We start from the raw sequence: 18415 nt of genomic DNA, 5'->3' as shown, positions 1-18415 counted from the left end.
CACAGGTTGTCAAAGTGGTTTGATAAGTGGAAGATTTAGCATTGTGTTTGTACATGGCTTGGGCTTTGTCCAATGGTCACTGCCATTCCCTTGTTTATAAATAACATTCTATTTTTGCAATTGTATCTATTCTATCTTTGAATATCACTCAAAAACAGCTGCAATCAAGAACAGTGTTATGTAAATTAGATTGAAGGTTGAGATGAATTGATTTAACAGAGTGCACTTCTCCAGTAAACCCTGTATGTACACATTTTAATTTTGTAATATTTTTGGACAACATTTTTGTGTAGGCCAGGACAATTTTTCAAACCAGGTGCAATATATTACCATCTGCCTGTGTGTTATAAATACAATGAATATCCTGTCCTTTTCTGGACTTAACCATTTGGCTCAGAGGTGAGTCACAATTTAAATCTGTTTTGCTAATGGATGGCATGGGGTAACAGTGGGGGGCTCTGCTGCCTCATACAACCTAGGCCGGGAGTTTGAATGCTGCCCCTGCCCTGAGTGTGTGGAGATTGTAGTCTCTGCGTGCTGTGCAGGTTTTCTCCTACAACACAAAGACCAGAATTTAGGTGAAACTGTGTCTCTAAATCGCCAATAGTGTGTGAGCGTGTACATGTGTCTGCCCTGTATGGGACGAGCTTCCTGACCAAACGTTTACGCCTGTGCTTCCTGGGATAGGCTCCAATATGGCCCTGTACTGCATACGTGGCTGGAAGACAGTTTCATTAATAAATATACAGCCGTTCAGAGTAAAAGCATCACCTGCTATTAGCCATCGTTGCCATAAACCTTGTAGTAGTCAGTTCATGGAACTGGCAGTGCCAAAGAAAGAGATGCAAAGAAGCCTTCAGCACTGTGTGCTGCTCCATTTCACGTTTGTCATATTTGCTCTATCTGCCAAGCAGGCTGTTAACAAACATACAACTGAACCACACGTTCACACTTGTTAATAAAAGCCCACCTGGTGGAGACTATGATGCAATATAGATCACGGCCCATTTACACACAAACATCTACAATGTAAACATTGCAAAAACAATTTAAAGCAGAAATATACAGTACAACCCTCCAGATCCAGATAATGCTGGATATGTCAGAAAAGACTGCACCAGCATATTAAACAGTATGACTTCCTCAGTATCTAATAAAGTACACAAACACATTGTGCACTTTACCTCAATTACACTTACTTTATCTGAAATGGAAGTAAGGCTAATTACCCAGTAATTAGTAGGAATGGCTCTGTCCTGTACCTCAGTGGGTCTCGCAGCCATTGTGGCATTAAACCTCCCATGTAGCTGCATGTTCTTTCAGTTATTCATCGTATGTGTGTGTGTGTGAGTGTGTACAGTATGCTGCAACGGACCAGCTTCCCATCCAGTGTGATCTCCTGTTCTGGATCAGTGCTTAGAAGATGGGTGGATGGTTGTGTCTGTTCTGTAGACTGAAGTAACCTCTGTTATTTCCCAATGTTGGATATTCATCCCATCACTGATTTCTCAAATACGTGGATGATAATCATTTATATATAAATATATCAAAGTATCAATTATCAATACTCTTGGGAACTGGAAGTTCCTGGCATTTTTTTATTGTTATTTTATTACTTTAAGGTCCTATGTCTCTCACATTCACTTCTCCAATGTAATCCGGAAATAAACATACAATCTGGTCAGACGTGTTCAGAAGATACAAAATAATTAATCATCATGTGAACCATTTCGCAATTTCACTCTAAAAAGGACTGAAGACTTCAATTGCTTTATATACGGGGCGGATTTATAGGCCAGGTGCCAAAGATGGAGATACCACAATCGTTTATATTTCCAAAAGAATGAAGTCATCACAAAGAATTACTGCACTGCGTTTTCTCCTTTAGATCTAAGCTGGATCCGAGTCACATGAGCAGAGTAATCATAAAGATCTCAGTGCTTATCCTTCCACTTGTTTACAACTTCCAATTTCAGACAGAGGATATGTTTTTAAAGGAGTGTAGTGTCAACTGGCCGGGACATGTTTGAGTTTGTACAGATGGCGTCAGAGTCCTGCCAGATGGATGTCACAGTGTGGTGTCTGGCACAGATGACTTTTCCTCAGTGTGAAATGGATACAGAAGAAAAGCCCAATAGAAATGAAGGCCATTTTCTCCAGCATTATTACATTCTAGATCTTTATTACACTCTTTGGTTTGAAACATCTATCTAGTTAGTAGACAGTGCATGTGCTCTGCTGAAATTTACATTCCTATTTCATTACAACCCATGGACATATAACAGATGCGTTGAATGAAGGAGTGATACAAGAATCAATAACTCACAGGCATCTGAAAAACAAACAACAAAACTACTGTATACACATTCCAAATAAGGTGAGAGAGCCTCGCGAATATAAATCTTGCTGAACCTAATCTTAACCTTGCATGTTCTCAGTACCAGTTGGTTCCAACAGCACAGGATTCCCATTAATTATTTTGAATTTAAAATAAAATGTAATAGAATGACCTTATACATGAATTTCAATGTGTTGCATGCCACTCCCTACAATCTTGTCTTCAGTGTACTTATAATTTTGTTGTGATTGCTGTTTGTAATGTACAGTACCAGTCAAAAATCTGGACATACCAACTCCAAATTCAACTATTCATACTGTAATCTTAGAGTTTCTACCTACAGCAATGACATGATCTGATGTATTTTAAAGCAGCCAAAGAGAAAACATAATCAAAGAGGAAGTATTCAGGTAAAATTGAAACAAAACAGACATACTGTAGACCCCCACCATCTAGTATTTCACTAGCCAGTGTTCAGTCACTAGAAAACAAATTATGAAGTACTACTGTACTTTCATGTTTCACTCAGACATACATGACCACTACTATACAGGGCTCTGTAATATCTCGAATCGGAGTGAACCATCCTGGAGGAAAAGCAGGGGAGGAATATATTTGATAATGTGATGCACAGTACTACATGCATCTAGCTTCACTAATAGTCCTTATCATCTGATGCGGTTATGCCTTCATTGTTAATATACTGACCGTATCTGAACCCGCTTTCTGAATTGAGCAGGGCCCGTAAACCCCATCTGAACCTGCTTTCTGAATTGATATTGGTTTGGATAAAAGCATCTGCTAAGTAGATGCCTTAAACAACTGAGGTGCAACTGATTATTCAGGTTGGATTTAGAGGCTGCTTTGATGACAGTGACTCTTGTTGACATTCATGTCAGTTATGCTTACATATCTTACCAAAATGGATGATACAAGATAAAGAGACATAATAAAATTGAAAAGTTGTGGAGGGTCAACATGTGAATACAAACTGTAACTGACTTCTAATGGTTAAGTCTAAATTGGACCTTATTTCCTAGTCTATAGTATACATATTTGCACAAGCATAAAAAAAAACACATTCAGCATAAATAACTGCAATGATACATACCATTTTGAAGGTAATTCTCCAGAAAAATATAGCATAATTTCAAGCATAATGGAAAAGCAAGTAGTTACACATTTGGAGTAAATATCTGAACGTGATGCCTTCTGTGGCTGTTTTCTGGTGCCAGAATGGATTCCATTTTCATTCAGTTGAGCAGCTAAACGTACTGTAAAGCTACTGGCAGAATCTCACTGGCAGTTATATACTGCATCACTGTCTTCGATAAAGGGCCCATTAATCATTACAGGTATTGCATATGCTTTTGCCCCATTTTAAATATGCTAAGCAGTTTCTATGCCCTTGGTTTTACAAAATTGAATATTATGCTTTTCTGGATCTTTAACCTTGTAGGTTTCCCAACCACTGATTTAAGATTTATGCATTACAGATTCTGAAATAAGTAAGACTCTCATACGCAGATCTTTTTGGGATGCTAACATTATGAATGGGGAAAAAGCATGAATGTTTCACAACTCAACTAAAGCACTGATAACTAATGTTTTGGAGAGAAAAGCACAGATGTGTCCAGAAATGCCTATAGTTTGTATTCTGATGTGTTATACCTGCAATCCATTAGCATAGAGCATCTGCTAAAGTACCTGTGAAGCGCTGTATTTAGTAATGAGTGCTTGGATCATTTCTTCAGAGAGCTGTTAAACTCAATGGAAAAAGTTCCTTCAGTGCTAGGCTTTCATTATTCATTCTTCTGATCTGCATTATGAAAGGACCCAAAAATCCCATCAGTCGTAAATACTTTCATAGCAGAAATTTAACTGTATAACATCAAGGTCTTACCAGTATTTCTATACCATGTTAGCTCTGGGTTTGAGCTGAGTCATTGCATGAGAATGAGACACATTACACAGCATTATGAAGCCTATAAGGAGCAAGTCAGGTATTGCATACAGAGGCCCAGCTGATAAAAACAAGCTCAAAGTGTCTACATTGTATCGGTTTTAGGACTGGTGTGTGGTTCGGCAGACTAATCCCTTATACCTATGAGCAGAAGGTTCTGGTTCAATCACACCCTTGGCAGAATAATCATATGCCTGTGGGCCCTGGAGCAAGGTCCTTAACCCCCTGGGCTCCACAAAGTGCCCCGTTGCTGTTACCCCCCCCCCCCCCCCCCCGAAAAGATAGCTCTCACTATGAAAATCCAGATGGGGCAAAGCATATTTCCCTAGGAGGATTAATGCAGTATCATTATTCCATTCTAAAAAGCAGAATTTACATTTAGACAGCAAGTTTAAGAACTTCATATTCTGTGTAGCAGTTATACGATTCGTTTGTTAACTCCTAAATATGTAACATTGAGTGAATCTGAACGAATCCATGTATAACAGCTTTTAACAAATAATTATGTAGATCTTAACATTTTTAAAATTATTTTCCATCCATGTGATTCTCCACAACCACTTACCCGAAGCAGTGGCTCTGAAACATTTCCCTTGAAGCGAAGGTAGAAAGCATCCTGAACTGGATGACAATCCACCACGCTGCATAAAATTACGCACTACAGGCAACTCAGGAACAGCAATCCCCCTAAAGCACATGACATTGGAGTTTCCAAAGGAAACCTGTGGTGGTACTGTGAGAGCACACCACAGACACAGAACTGGGGGTGAAAACCACAGCCTTGGGGTGTGAAGCCAAAACATTAATACAAATTTATTATAAAATATTTGGATTGCTGTATTAAATGTCATTGGCAGAACTACAGCAGTTATCTTTTAGCCTTAGACTAGTGTAACTTTACCCTCAGGTTTTCAGTGCAGCTTGAAAACTGTTTTAATGTTCAGTCATGGGGAACTCTCCATTGCAGCATGTAACACTGTAGTCCATCTGCCCATCGTTCATCTGTTTATCCAGTATACTGTTTTTTGGGATCTGGAGTCTATCTCAAGCAGCACAAGCCACTAGGCAGAGGATACCCTGAACGGGACGCACCTAACCCTAACCCTAACACTAAAGTCAGTCATAATTATCACCATCACCATACTCCAGTGAAACATTTTTGGTGGTAACTAATTGCTCTTGATGGACATTTTTTGTCAAGAAGTACCTGAAAACCACATTGCTTGCACATTTCACATCATTAAGTCATAAACTGATATTTGCTTGCTAAATGACAGGGTCACTTTCATTGTCTGTTTTTCACTGTCAGTGTTATTATTTGCATTATGTAGAAATGTTAAAGATAATTTTCTCTGCTTTTTATAGACATAATAAAGAACAATCACAGAATCACAATGAACGAAAATCTACATGCAAATCCAACATATTTCAAAATATAAAATAGTTTATGTTCAAATATAATACACGATCAAATATAGAATATATATCCAAATATGACAGATACAACATAACATAAGATTACAGCAAGACCAAACAAAACAGTCAGTAATGGTTATAAAAGTATAATTTTTTACATTTTTTCCAGTGTTCTGCTTATTTTCATTGTTTTTAATAATAAAAGGCAAATGCAATTTGAGATTAGATCCTTTATGTGTCTGATGCTTCATTTTCTGTTTACACTCTTTGTCTTTTCATATTCATACACCAATTTAATTTTGGACCAATTCATCTTCCACAGACAATGTGGTCCACATCCTTCCTAATCAAACCGAGATTAAACAGGGATTCCTGAAGTCCCAGAGCATCAATGGCAGAGCCACACCTGTCAAACCGCAGTGTTGTGCAAAATGATTTGATCCTTTGTCTTTCAAGTGATGGGACCAAATAGCAGAATTTATATCAGTAGCAATATATTTATGTACAAGTTTTCGTTATTCTTCTGAAACTGGAGAACACCATTGTAATTATACACATAGTGCCGCTAACCTTGCTTGCCACTGTGTACCCACTGGTGCGAGAAGAAAATCCTTTAGGAATGCAGCTGCAGTAATACAGTACGTGTAATTTTCGGTCACAAAGCCACATTAAAGACCAAATTACTCATGCAGTTTTTGCAGATTCGGTACTCATGGAAGGTATTAGTTTGGTCTGAGATTAAACTGAAATGCATGAACATACTTCTGATTCCCTTCAGTAATCAGTTCCCTCCACTTTTCCAGATGTTTCGGATGAATTGATTCTTTCTTTGGCATCAATCAACACAAAATATCCCATAATTAAAAACTGAAAATATATTTAAGAATTTTTGCAAATATATGAGAAATAAAAGCTGAAATCCCCTTTTAACTGAGGTATCTGGAGCCTGCCGCTTTGTAGGATCACCTTTCGCAGAAATGACAGCTGCACGTCTTCCTTCTGTGCTCCTACTAGCTTGGCACACCTGCATTCGAACAATTTCTCTCCCTTGCAGATCCACCCACAAGGGATGGGAAATGTGGCCGAACCGTGATATCCAAGCTTCTCTACAGATTTTCTATGGGTTTCATCTCCAGGACTTGGCTGGGTCATTCAAGGACATTCAGAGACTCGTTCTCAAGTCACTCCAGCACTATCTTGGCTGCAAGCTTCTGGTCGTTGTCATGCTGAAAGGTGAATCTTTATTCTGCTCTAAGTTTCCGTGCACTCTGGAGGAGGTTTTCTTCAAGGACCTTTCTATATTTGGCTTTGCTCATGCCTCAGTGCTGGCCAATTTCCCAGGCACTGCCATTGAGAAGCATCCCCTCGGGATGAGGGTGTCATCACCATGCTTCACTACAGGAATGGTTTGGGGATGAACCTACTAGTTCTTGCCAGATTTTGTGTTTGGCATTGAGGCCAAAGAGTTCAATTTCTGTTTCATAAGTAAATCTTCTTCCTCATACTGTCAGAGAGCCCTTTGTGGTGGTGATTTTTATACACTTTTTACCAGATCTATGCTTTGACACAATCCTACCTTGCTATCCTACCTATCGGTTGAGAGGTCCTTGGACTTTGTGGATTTGCCTTTATTCTTTCATGCCTTGTGAACTCTGGGACTACATAAAGACAGATGTGTGCTTTTCTAAATCATGATCAGTCCTGTGAATTTGCCACAGGTGAACCACAATCGCTTCCAGATTCAATTTGTAGCTCGATTTGTAGTGTCATAGCATATGGTCTGAACATTAAACATTAAATTATAGGCTTTATTTTTAATACATTTTCAGCAGTTCCAAAAAAACACGTTTTCACTTTGTGATTCTGGGATATTGTGTGTTGATTTCTCGAGTAACATCTTCAGTAATTGGTGTTACTTACAGGGAGAGAGGTGGTTAACAAACTCAGAGGGGAGATTCTGCTTCACTGGATCCTCACTAATGCTGAAAGTCTTTTAGTGTCAAATCATACACACTACTCTCACAGCTGAATCTTTTTGATAATGCACTTGTGTACATTCCCCCTCCCCCACCATACATACAAACAAACAGCCAGGGAAAAAAATTAAGATACAACTCTATATTTTTAAACAAGTCTGCATTTTTAAATCCTGGTTTAATCGTGGTTCTGCTGCCAGAAGGCAAAACGTCTAAGACAGCAGTACACATGAACCCTTAAAAGGAATGGAAACATCACCTGCAGGTGTGAAGCACACTGCTAGGACAGTTCGTATTATTCACATACGCACAACCATAAGCTGAAAGATTAGTGAGCCAATTGTGCTGTGGGGCTTAAATTTTTTCCATGGCTGTATATTATGTATGAAGGATATGAGTGATATGACTAATGGGCACATGAGGGCATCTACACACTTCATGAAGGTTCCGGTTGCCCAAGACAGACCACACCAACGGCGGATTGTAGTATTGTGTGCCAAGCATTAGAGAACCCCATGACATCTGTGCCTGCCATCCGGACACAGGTATATGACTCTCTACAACACCTCATGTCATCCTGCACCTTGTCTCGAAGACTGGCATCAGCCGGACTACAGGTTCACCGTCCCATGAGTAGGGTGGCGTTAACACCAGCGCAGAGACGGCTGTGTTTGGAGTGGTGCCATAACCGATTTGATGACGAATAGCATTGTGCCATGTTCAGCCATGAATCTTGGTTCTGCATTACCACAGATGACTGTCGTGTGCACGTATGGCGGTGCTGAGGGGAGAGGACCAATCCTGCCAATGTTGTGGAGAGACACACCAGCGTTACTCCTGGCATCATGGTGTGGGGAGCCATAGGGTATGACATCATGGTGTGGGGAGCCATAGGGTATGACTTCTGGTAGTGATTCAGGGGACCCTGATGGCACAGTGTTACGTCAGTGACATCCTGCGTCCTCATGTCTTATCCCTCCTGAGACAGCACCCTGGTACAGTCTTTCAACAGGACAACACCTATCCACATACAGCATGTGTGTCTATGCACTGCCTGCGTCATGTTGAGGTCCCCCGATCTTTCCCCAATTGAACATGTGTGGGATCAGCGCAGACGTCAACTCATACCCGGTGCCAATCTGCAGGATCTCGAGGGCCAATTACAACAGCTGTGGGCTGACTTGTCGCAGGATAGGATACAACGGCTGTAAGACTCCCTTCCCCTCTGTATCGCCACATGTATCAAGGCCCGTTGGGGAGCACAACCTTCTGAACTGGGAACCAGCAGTGTGCCCATACTGCCAACTCTGGTGTCCATTTGATCTGATATTATAATCATTGTGATACAGCCACATGACCTTCCAGCACGTGCAGATTCATTTCATTTCCAACACTCAGTCCGGGTGCTTAACTTTTATTTGTAACTGAGTATGAACCCTCTGCATGGCAATGATTGTTAGTCTAGTAATCATTGATAGAAAACTTGTAAAACTTGTTAACTAGTGGAAGCACAAAAAGTATATTTGTTTTGACCATAATACATATTAACATGAAGGAAGACTATTCCTGTAGTCATTCTTAGCACTGCCTGTCACTTACCAGGGAATGGTGAGAAACAGTCTTTTGACTGATTGAAACTTATTCCAAAACCACAATATTCATGTATATCAAATACCAAAATCAAAGGATTGACATACAATTATAATAATAAAAAGTAGTTGATTGTGAGGTGTAGAATAAACAGTAGTTCATAACCTAAATGTCCTATTCCACATATGAAGCAGCAAACAGTAACCTGTTATTTTCAAGAGGAAAGATGATGTTCTGTTTCCTGCGAATTGTGGACAGCGTGGTGGTTTGGGAAGGGTTGCTCTAGTCTGTGGAGCTGTTCTAGTTTGGTCCCAGAGGGTAGAGGTAGCGAGAAGAATCCCCTGATGTACGCATGACAAAGACAGTGTTCCTATGTTCATTTCAGTCCATATGATTTTCTGTCTGATGTCTGAAGAAGGTCAGGTGCGTTCTGGACATTACTATGTATGAAATTAATCGTTATTCATCAAGTAATGAAAACAGAAGAAACTGTTGAGGCATTTTTATTAAGAAACGGTCTGCAGCAGATATTGCTGTAACAAAATGATTTGTGAAAAAGTCCATCCCATAAGGATATACCCCCCCCCCCCCCCATCTGAAAAGTGACCAACACCAAGAGAAGAAAGTGTAGACGGGATAGTAAGGGCTGGGGGTGGGTGTGAATAGCCAGGCTGGGTCAGTTTTGCATGCAGCAGGGAGGGAAAAGCTGACAGTCAGGAAGGGCTGCACAACTTAAAGTGATGGAACACTTTGCCTAGCAAATGGGCAGGACAAGATGACAATGACACAGAGAGGAAAAGATGGGAAAAGTGGTGTAATTTTGGAGGCAAACGTTTGGCCATACCCATACTCTGACAGTGATATTATTCTGGCCTCTAAGACGGAGCTACGTGTCGCCTTCCTTACCCACCAAAAGCTTCACCATCATGGATTTCACTTTCCATCCATAGCACATCATTAGATATGATGAGTCAGATCAGGAAAACTCCAGGAGCACATAACTTTTGGAAGAGAACATATAGAATGCAACCGCTGAAGAACAGCCAGTTCAGCCAGTGTGATGAGCAAAGCAGAAATGTCCCCACCAGTGGCACTAGGCACTGTGCAGTGCCGCCTGCACCTGCTCCTGTGGAGATGATTAAAGACCGGGAGCAAACGGTGCCATTAACGTGGCCACACATCATTTGAGATTCACTCAAACCCAAGGACAAGCACCAGTGGAATCAGTCAGAAAAACTCGCCATATCCACAAATCAAGGACAACCGTGAAAAAGGGAACATTTCTATAGCACTGAACAGAGACAGCAGACACAGTCATAAGCTGACCAGAAAAACAACATATTTCAAAAAATATACATTATCCCAATAATAAATGTGTCTCTTAGCAATGAGTGAACAATTTCTGATTAACTGGAATAAACAAGGTCAAAAATACAAATGAAATTATATAATAACTATTGCCTCTAGATCACCTGAAGTAATGAGCCATGATGGAATTTCTGCACTCTAAGGGCCGCCATGCAGCAATGAAACTCGCTACAATGTTCAGACATGTCTTCAGCTTTCCAGTTCAGCAGCCCAGCACTGTAGAAGCTCCATCAGTTAGTGTACGCTTCTATCCCAGCTTTAACCCATTCAAAGGCATCAAAAGCTCCCCAGTAACTTAAAACATACTGCAAAAGTGGTCACTTTTTTCAAGCTTTTAATTAAAAGCTTTTGATTTAATGCTTGAAAATTGAAAAGTCATGCAACAAAAAAAATCAGACAAGTACACGTGAAGGAAGATAAAGCGCTAAGTCGTGTGTTGTACACCTTAATATACAAAGAGCTGTCTCATATAGGATGAGACGGTATAGCTTAAAATCTTAAACATGTCTTATTCACTGAAAAACAGCAATAAACTTGGATCCTTATAACCTGAGATACAGAAAACAAAAGATTACAGCACAGACATTAACCCTAAAAGACTACAGCTTAAGGCACAGACATTAACCCTAAAAGACTACAGCTTAAGGCACAGACATTAACCCTAAAAGACTACAGCTTAAGGCACAGACATTAACCCTAAAAGACTACTGCTTAAGGCACAGACATTAACCCTAAAAGACTACAGCTTAAGGCACAGACATTAACCCTAAAAGACTACTGCTTAAGGCACAGACATTGTCTATGGCCTGCCTTCATCATGCTGAGCTCCTCCCACGGCCAGCCAGGTCATCACTGCAATATAGTCACCTGACCTTTCATCACGTGCAGATTCATTTCATTTCCACCACTCCATCTGGGAAACTGTTTTTGTCACTGAGTATATTTATATTTCAGGTTGTTTGCTCATGCATTTCAGGACAAATGAATAAATAAAGCTTGACATTTCTGGGTTAAATATTTCAAGCAACAAAGACATTAAGTGAAAAAATCTCAACAGCATTTTCCATGCTGAAGTCTTTTGACTTTATTTTCCAATGAATATAATGCATTTTTGCCAAACATAACATCTGTCTACAAAACTATTTCTTTATCAATTCAAGCCAAGCAAATTCAGAACAGAATATCAGGGAAAACGTTAGTGCTACATAAATAAAATTTAGCTGAAAGCCATATTTATTTAATCTAACTAATCTATTCTGAATACACATTGTAAATATTATTAATATATTCTTGCATTTGTTACATTGTCTTGTAAATAAACACGTAAGATTTGGGAGTATTTCAAAGACAGAAAAATTGTATAATTCACAAAAATACTGTATAAGTACATTAACCTGCGAAGGCTACAAGGTGTCAGAAAGATCCTGGACAAAATACAAGTTGATTTACTGGTAGGCTGAGCAGGAATATTCTTCTGAGAATATGTCAAACGTCACACAAGAAAAAAAATGTCGGTATCTATGTCAAAGTGTCATCTTTGACAGAAACACCTGATTCATGTCTAAGAGAAGGAGAACATTTGGGTCTGTGCTCTACTGTCGGCCTCCTTTGTTTTAAACAAAATCACTGGAGTCACTCTCCAGAAATCTGAATATAAACCTTCAACCTCACAAAATAAATATTTTTGAAGGGTTTCAATAATTTTGTTACAAGGATTTTTTAGTACTAAATGTTGTGTAATTTTCACCTGAGCACCAGTTCCAGCGGAAAAAGAACAAAACTGGACTGTTGGACAGCACAAAAAACGCAAATATGATTTTGAGTCAGGCTGCCAACATATCATAAGTAAACAAACCATGTAAATGTAATCAGCACCCTTCTCCATTTCCAAGAAACAGCATCTAATTCCGGACACCATATTTCCCTCATAATCATGAGCAGTAGGGTCACTCACTGTGTCACCTGCTGGGGGTTAACACGTGCTAACCTTAACTACAGCCTGGCTGTGGTAATCTGTTTCTGGCCCGGTGTTTAATCAGTGGAGACCTACTCCCCCTGAAGAACCAGCCAAGGGAAATTCAATTACTTTGTTCCATTTATCACAGCCCATCCTGATCCCGTCAGGAAACGCGTGTACAGTCAGTTTTCAACCCCCCCCCCCCCCCCCCAGCTCAAGCTGTCTGGCCCCAGTACAGCACACAAGAGACAATAAACATTGTCACTCTGCATTTTGGGCTAAATCTGTCACTATGCCAAAAACTGACACAAGATACAAGTTATTTAAAGAGAAAATTAACCCTCAATTAAGTTTCACTGCATGAATGACCTTGTGCATTTTACACATGTAACTTTTAAACTGAATGAATGAAAGAGAATTTTCTTGAAGATTGTGTTTTCCTTATTGTGTCTGATGAAACCAATGAAACATAGTAAAGAAGACATGCAATTCCCTACTAAAGACCTCTCTCTATATGCATTACGCATGGCATCTAATCAGGGCCACTTTTGGGAGATCCAAACATTGCATTATTCATTAGAATCTGAGGGACTGAACTAATGACATTTACTGATGTGTTGCTACATGGTCGTGTGTTTCTCTTCTTTAAGCAGCCTTTTTTAATCATTCATAATGAACATATTTCTGCAATGCAGATATTCCTAAAAGAGCAGTCATTAGTACACTATAAGAGAGTATCTATATATACATCACATACAAGGTTTATCCAAGGATTATTTTCAGGAGCTGAATTTGAAGGCAAAACCATGAACATAGGGACCAAACAGCATCCTAAAGAAATTAAAGCTACACAACAAAAGGGCTACAAAATGATATATAAATGTATCTCAGTGGGTACTGCTGGCTCCATAATTAAGGAATAAAAGCATCAAATATTACTTAGATACTGCCTAGACATGCAAGGGCAGCTACTGAGTAGCCAGCAATTACTGTGAAAGACCTACAGAATCTGGTGGTAGACAGTGCAAGATCAGGCCACCAAAGCCCATATAGGCCTACTAAGTATGATATCTGAATACTTCTGAAAATATTAGGCCAATATTTCAGTTTTTGAACCAGTAACCGTGGGAGATGTAAATCTCCCAATATTTAATTTGAATTCCTTCATCCCCTCTCCCCCAGTCACAAGACCTTTGTATTTAAATTAAGTTTTGTCTTCCCCATTATTAAACTCTCTCCTACTCCTTTACTTGCAAAGCATTGTACAGGCCAGAGCAGAGTGTTCATTACTACATACTTACGAGTAGCTCAGTGGGGTGTCTGCCTCCCAGTACACAAATTTGTCTTCTTATTTGAGGAAGCAGTAACCTAGCAGAGCCTTTTATGAGTGCTAGCTTCTACCAGTAACAAGTAATTTCTGCAGCAACCTTCACTGTCACTCTTTCTTCATGTAAAATATCACTCTAAACCTCAAGACAACAGTCATTAGGCAAACCTCCATTTCCAGCGTTAACTCTGGAACAGCATCCAGTTTGATGGCATTGAAAAGCCACCTGTGTACTAAACCTTAACACACTACCATAAGTAAATTTTAAAACATTCATTATTCATTCAGGTAAACAACACAAGATCCTGATCAACCTGGAAATACCAGTCTATCACAGGGAACACACAATCATACGCTATGGAAGTATGGGGAGTGGTGTGTGTCTCAGGGGGTACCCGTGATCGGGAACTCACTGGAGCAAATTGCAGGCTTGGCAGACTAATTTCACTCCTGGACTCTAGAACAAGGCCCCTGACAGGGACTGGCTGACCCTGGAACAAGGCCCCTAAGAGGAACCGACTGACCCTGGAACAAGGCCCCTAAGAGGAACCGACTGACCCTGGAACAAGGCCCCTAAGAGGAACCGACTGACCCTGGAACAAGGCCCCTGACAGGGACCGACTGACCCTGGAACAAGGCCCCTGACAGGGACCGACTGACCCTGGAACAGGACCCCTGACAGGGACCGGCTGACCTGGAACAGGACCCCTGACAGGGACCGGCTGACCCTATTTTCTTAAATTTATGTCACTCTGGATAAAAGTGTAGGCTAAATAAATAATATGTAATAAAATATAGATACAGCAGCTCAGTTACTTACATGCTTCTGGAGTGTGGGAGGTAACCTGAGTGCCCAAACATCACAAGAAGAACATGCAAAATCCACACAAACAGAGAAGGTCCTGAACCACCAGCCCTAGAGGAATGAGGCAACACTGATACTCACTATGGCACCCAGCATTTACTTCTGAGTTAGTGTTCAGGACTACTATGCTCTGCTATACTCTCTACATTAAAAAATCCATCCACCCATCCATCCATCCATCCAAACCGCTTATCCTTATGGGTCGCGGGACATTTAAAAATAACTGCTGTAATTCTATTACAATTAATTTCAAACAAATTCAATGCTAAGCAATCCCTTCAGCATTCATTGTCATCCATATACTACCTGGAAGCTAAGGCAACTGTTAAAGTGTGTGCATGTCCAGTATGGCCCAGTACAGCTGTATCCCTGGGTTTTAATAAGGTTCACACACTGATGCTCCCACACACAAAACATGCTGGTGGCAGAGCCAGCTGCTGATGACACTCCCAGACTCAGATAACATGCAAACACCAGAAGTCAAGCAACAACAGGTGTGCTGGTAGCACGGCCAACCAGGCAACACCCAGAATACACAACGACTAACATGCTGTGCCCTTCTGTGACAGGAAACTCTGTGCTATTCAGTTGAAATAAGTAGACAAGGGTTTGGAATGACCTATGAAACTGCATAACCTACATAGCAGATCGCTGCTCATTCAGACGATGCACTAAAAATTATATAACAATCTTAGTTAATATTTAGGGGAAGCCCTACCAGATAACATAATCCCAGCTTTCCTGTCACTTCTCCTTCTCCACAGTCTTTTTTCAGAATGACAGGAGAACCTCCAGCTAGAAGAGTGATAAAGGGCGGTTCACAGAAAATAAAACCATCCTCTGCTGGGAAGCTGCCTGCGTCTCCTTCAGGATGCGCTTGCTGATGAGGTCAGTCTGTGACTGTCACTGTAGCCACTCAGTCTCAGATGTCACTCAGTCTCTATGAAAGCCAAGATGACTCGTATTCTGTCCCCTCATCCTTGTAATAGAATGCTGAATCACCCTGGTTTTAAACTTAACCAGGCATAATAAACCGCGTAATGAAGCAGTGATACAGTTGTTATGCTGTTGTGTTGTTTACCTGACAGCTGTGTCCTCAGCATGGGCTCAGGCTAACAGACTATAAGCCATTACTATGACATGCTTCTCACCTCCTCGAAAAGCTGATTTAATGGACTTATATCTCTGGTTTGCCTCCATTAGTCTTATTTTATTAACTACTACTGAGAAACTGTGTCCATTTTCATATATTTGCTATTTCTATTGTGCTATATAGCAGAGTGTACTAAAATACTATTATTGTTATAAAACAAGTACTAGTGATAATCATATAGAAAAATAATTGTCCCTGTTAGGGTAAACTCACACCATTAAGCCACAAAATAACAGATCATATCCACATTCTTCCCCAGTACCCACACAAACAGCAGTGTAGCCTTTGCACCTTTGCCTTTGCTTAAAGTACAAGTCAATCCCAACAGATCTCCTTAAAACGACTGGTGACCTCTTTCTGAACTCACCATCATGGTGTGGCAATATACAGGTGAGTAACCCAGCCCCCCCCCCCCCCCCCCCCCCCCCACACACACACACACACACACACACACACACAGCTGAGCACTAACATATATCCACAAGACAAAGAGCTAAATCAGTTAAATCATTTCTAGCCTGTCTCCGCATTTCTTATATGCAAAGAAAATAATCTGAAATATTCATTTATATGTATTTAATAAATTATTGCATTGCAGATGGTTTGTACAATTGTATTGCAGATGAATGGTTTGTACAATTAAAAATAATCTGCAACTACAAAAGTTGTTCATGAGCAAACAGGCAATTTAACTATATATCAAAACACGTCATGAACATGTCATATGATGTTTTGGTGTTTTATTTGTGGTTATAACGATTTGTATTTTTTTCCAAATACTGTTTTACGTTACAACTTGACATAAAATACATAGTATGAAAAAAACACAAAGCCTGAATATTTTCAGCTACCACTCGTTTTCATGTTATGCGTGTTCATCAGTTTCTTCCTGCCTGCTATCAGCGCCCTTTCACTTGCCTTATGTGACTCGTCGCAATACTTGAAAAATACTCAACCAGGCTGAAAAATTAGACACAGAGAAACGTCCGTTTGGAGGCACCCAAACATGGCTTTAGGGAGAGACTGACAGCGCGTTGTCCCGAAGCGGCGGTGGTACGGTCACTCCGGAGGAGTTTTCCCGCAGGATGGATGGATAAGGTCGGGAGGAAGACGGAAGCTGGCAGCGCGGAGAGAGGGAGAGCTTGCTGAACATAATCGGAATTCAGCAATAAACACCCTGTCAAGCCGTGTGCGCGCACACACACACACACACGGAAAAAAGTGATGAAAAGACAAAAACTCACCTTTAACAGGGAATGTTGGGTGGAATCAGAGGAAGAGCGAAGGTGTGAAATTATTAAACACAGACAAGGGTTTGGAAAGCGGGGTGAAGGGAACGGGAAAACCAAATAAAAAAAGGCTAGTCATTCAGCAGGAAAAAAAATGTTCTGGATAATGATCCTACGTGTGAATAAAAACAATAACATATATAGAAAAGTCCCTATCTTTGGCGGCTATTGGGATGAGAAAATAATCCAATGAGGGCACCTCGTCTTCAGGTAAGATGTCTGGTGAATTCTCCAGCAGACTGCTCTGCGCGGAGAGCTTCACCTTCCCTGGTCCACCGACCGCACTTTCTCTCCCCGCTCCGCTCGCTGCTCTCCGCGGTGACGTCAGAGAGAGCGTGTCTGAGAGCGCCGCACCTGTCAGCTACCTTCAGTGTGCGGATGCAAGCGCGGAAACGAGCGCGGGGACGAGCTCGGTGGCCAGCCTCTTATAACGCCACGTGTAGGTTGTCGCGTACACATCATCGCTATTCAGTAGGAATTCCCCCTTTTTCACGGTCTAAGACAGACATCTGCCCTCGTACATAAATAGGCAGCCATAAATAAAGGATTATATTGGATATAGTTGTATTAAATTTAGTCTATATACCCAATACAACGGCTTATCCAGTACAGTGCTGTGTTGAGCCGGGAGCACAGCTCAGGGTGCCCAGCTTACAAAACAGGAACCTATAACTATATATTAATTATTCCTTTTACGCCAAATGTTATCTGTTTTGACACCTACAAGAAACCATTGTGCAGGTGGCATGGTGCCTCGGTGGGACGCTCTGTCACCTCACACCCCTACTCCGTGTGTGTGAAGTTTGCATGTTCTCCCTGTTGTCTGCTGCTTTCCTCCTCAGTTCAAAGACATGCAGTAGGGTTAACTGGTGTCCCTAATTTGGCCATAGCCTATGCTTGTGTGTGCGCGCCCTGTAATGGACAGGGCGCACACACCCCAGGTCTGCCCCTGCCACCTGCCCTGTACTGCCTGCACTAAGAAATTAGAAGTTGGACGGATGAAAAACAAACATTTATTTTTCAGGACATCAGTTATTGTTGTAATTGTATAATGATCATTGATTTAAAATTAATTCCCCAGGGACGTAAAAATAATGAATAAATAGGGAAAGTGGAGTCTTTCAACAAATACACATTTACGTATGAGGGCTAAAGCCCCCCTAAAATAGGGCT

At 40.8% G+C, this 18415-nt stretch overlaps 1 protein-coding gene and 1 long non-coding RNA gene across 15 annotated transcripts in view; one reads left to right on the top strand and one right to left on the bottom strand.

The window, feature by feature from the left end:
• The window catches only part of LOC125727091 (uncharacterized), a 57964-nt gene extending 41731 nt beyond the window's left edge, over positions 1–16233 (top strand). Inside the window, exons 3-4 of one of the 2 annotated variants that reach the window (XR_007388540.1) lie at positions 15565–15688; positions 16213–16233. This is a non-coding gene — a long non-coding RNA (uncharacterized LOC125727091). Of the gene's footprint in view, positions 1–15564; positions 15767–16212 lie in introns of those variants that run through there. The other variant, XR_007388539.1, reaches the window with a different exon arrangement.
• The window catches only part of LOC125727089 (poly(rC)-binding protein 3-like), a 61509-nt gene extending 44000 nt beyond the window's left edge, over positions 1–17509 (bottom strand). For all 13 annotated transcript variants that reach the window (XR_007388533.1, XR_007388534.1, XR_007388535.1 and 10 more), the window contains exon 1: positions 17198–17509. The gene's annotated coding sequence lies outside the window, so the exon portion shown is untranslated. The remainder of the gene's footprint in view (positions 1–17197) is intronic.
• Positions 17510–18415: the final 906 nt, after the last annotated feature.

Source organism: Brienomyrus brachyistius, unplaced genomic scaffold (genome assembly GCF_023856365.1).
Source record: "Brienomyrus brachyistius isolate T26 unplaced genomic scaffold, BBRACH_0.4 scaffold86, whole genome shotgun sequence".
Taxonomy (NCBI): Eukaryota; Metazoa; Chordata; class Actinopteri; order Osteoglossiformes; family Mormyridae; genus Brienomyrus; species Brienomyrus brachyistius.
Note: the sequence above shows the minus strand (reverse complement) of the source record. Positions and strands in the feature narration are given on the sequence as shown.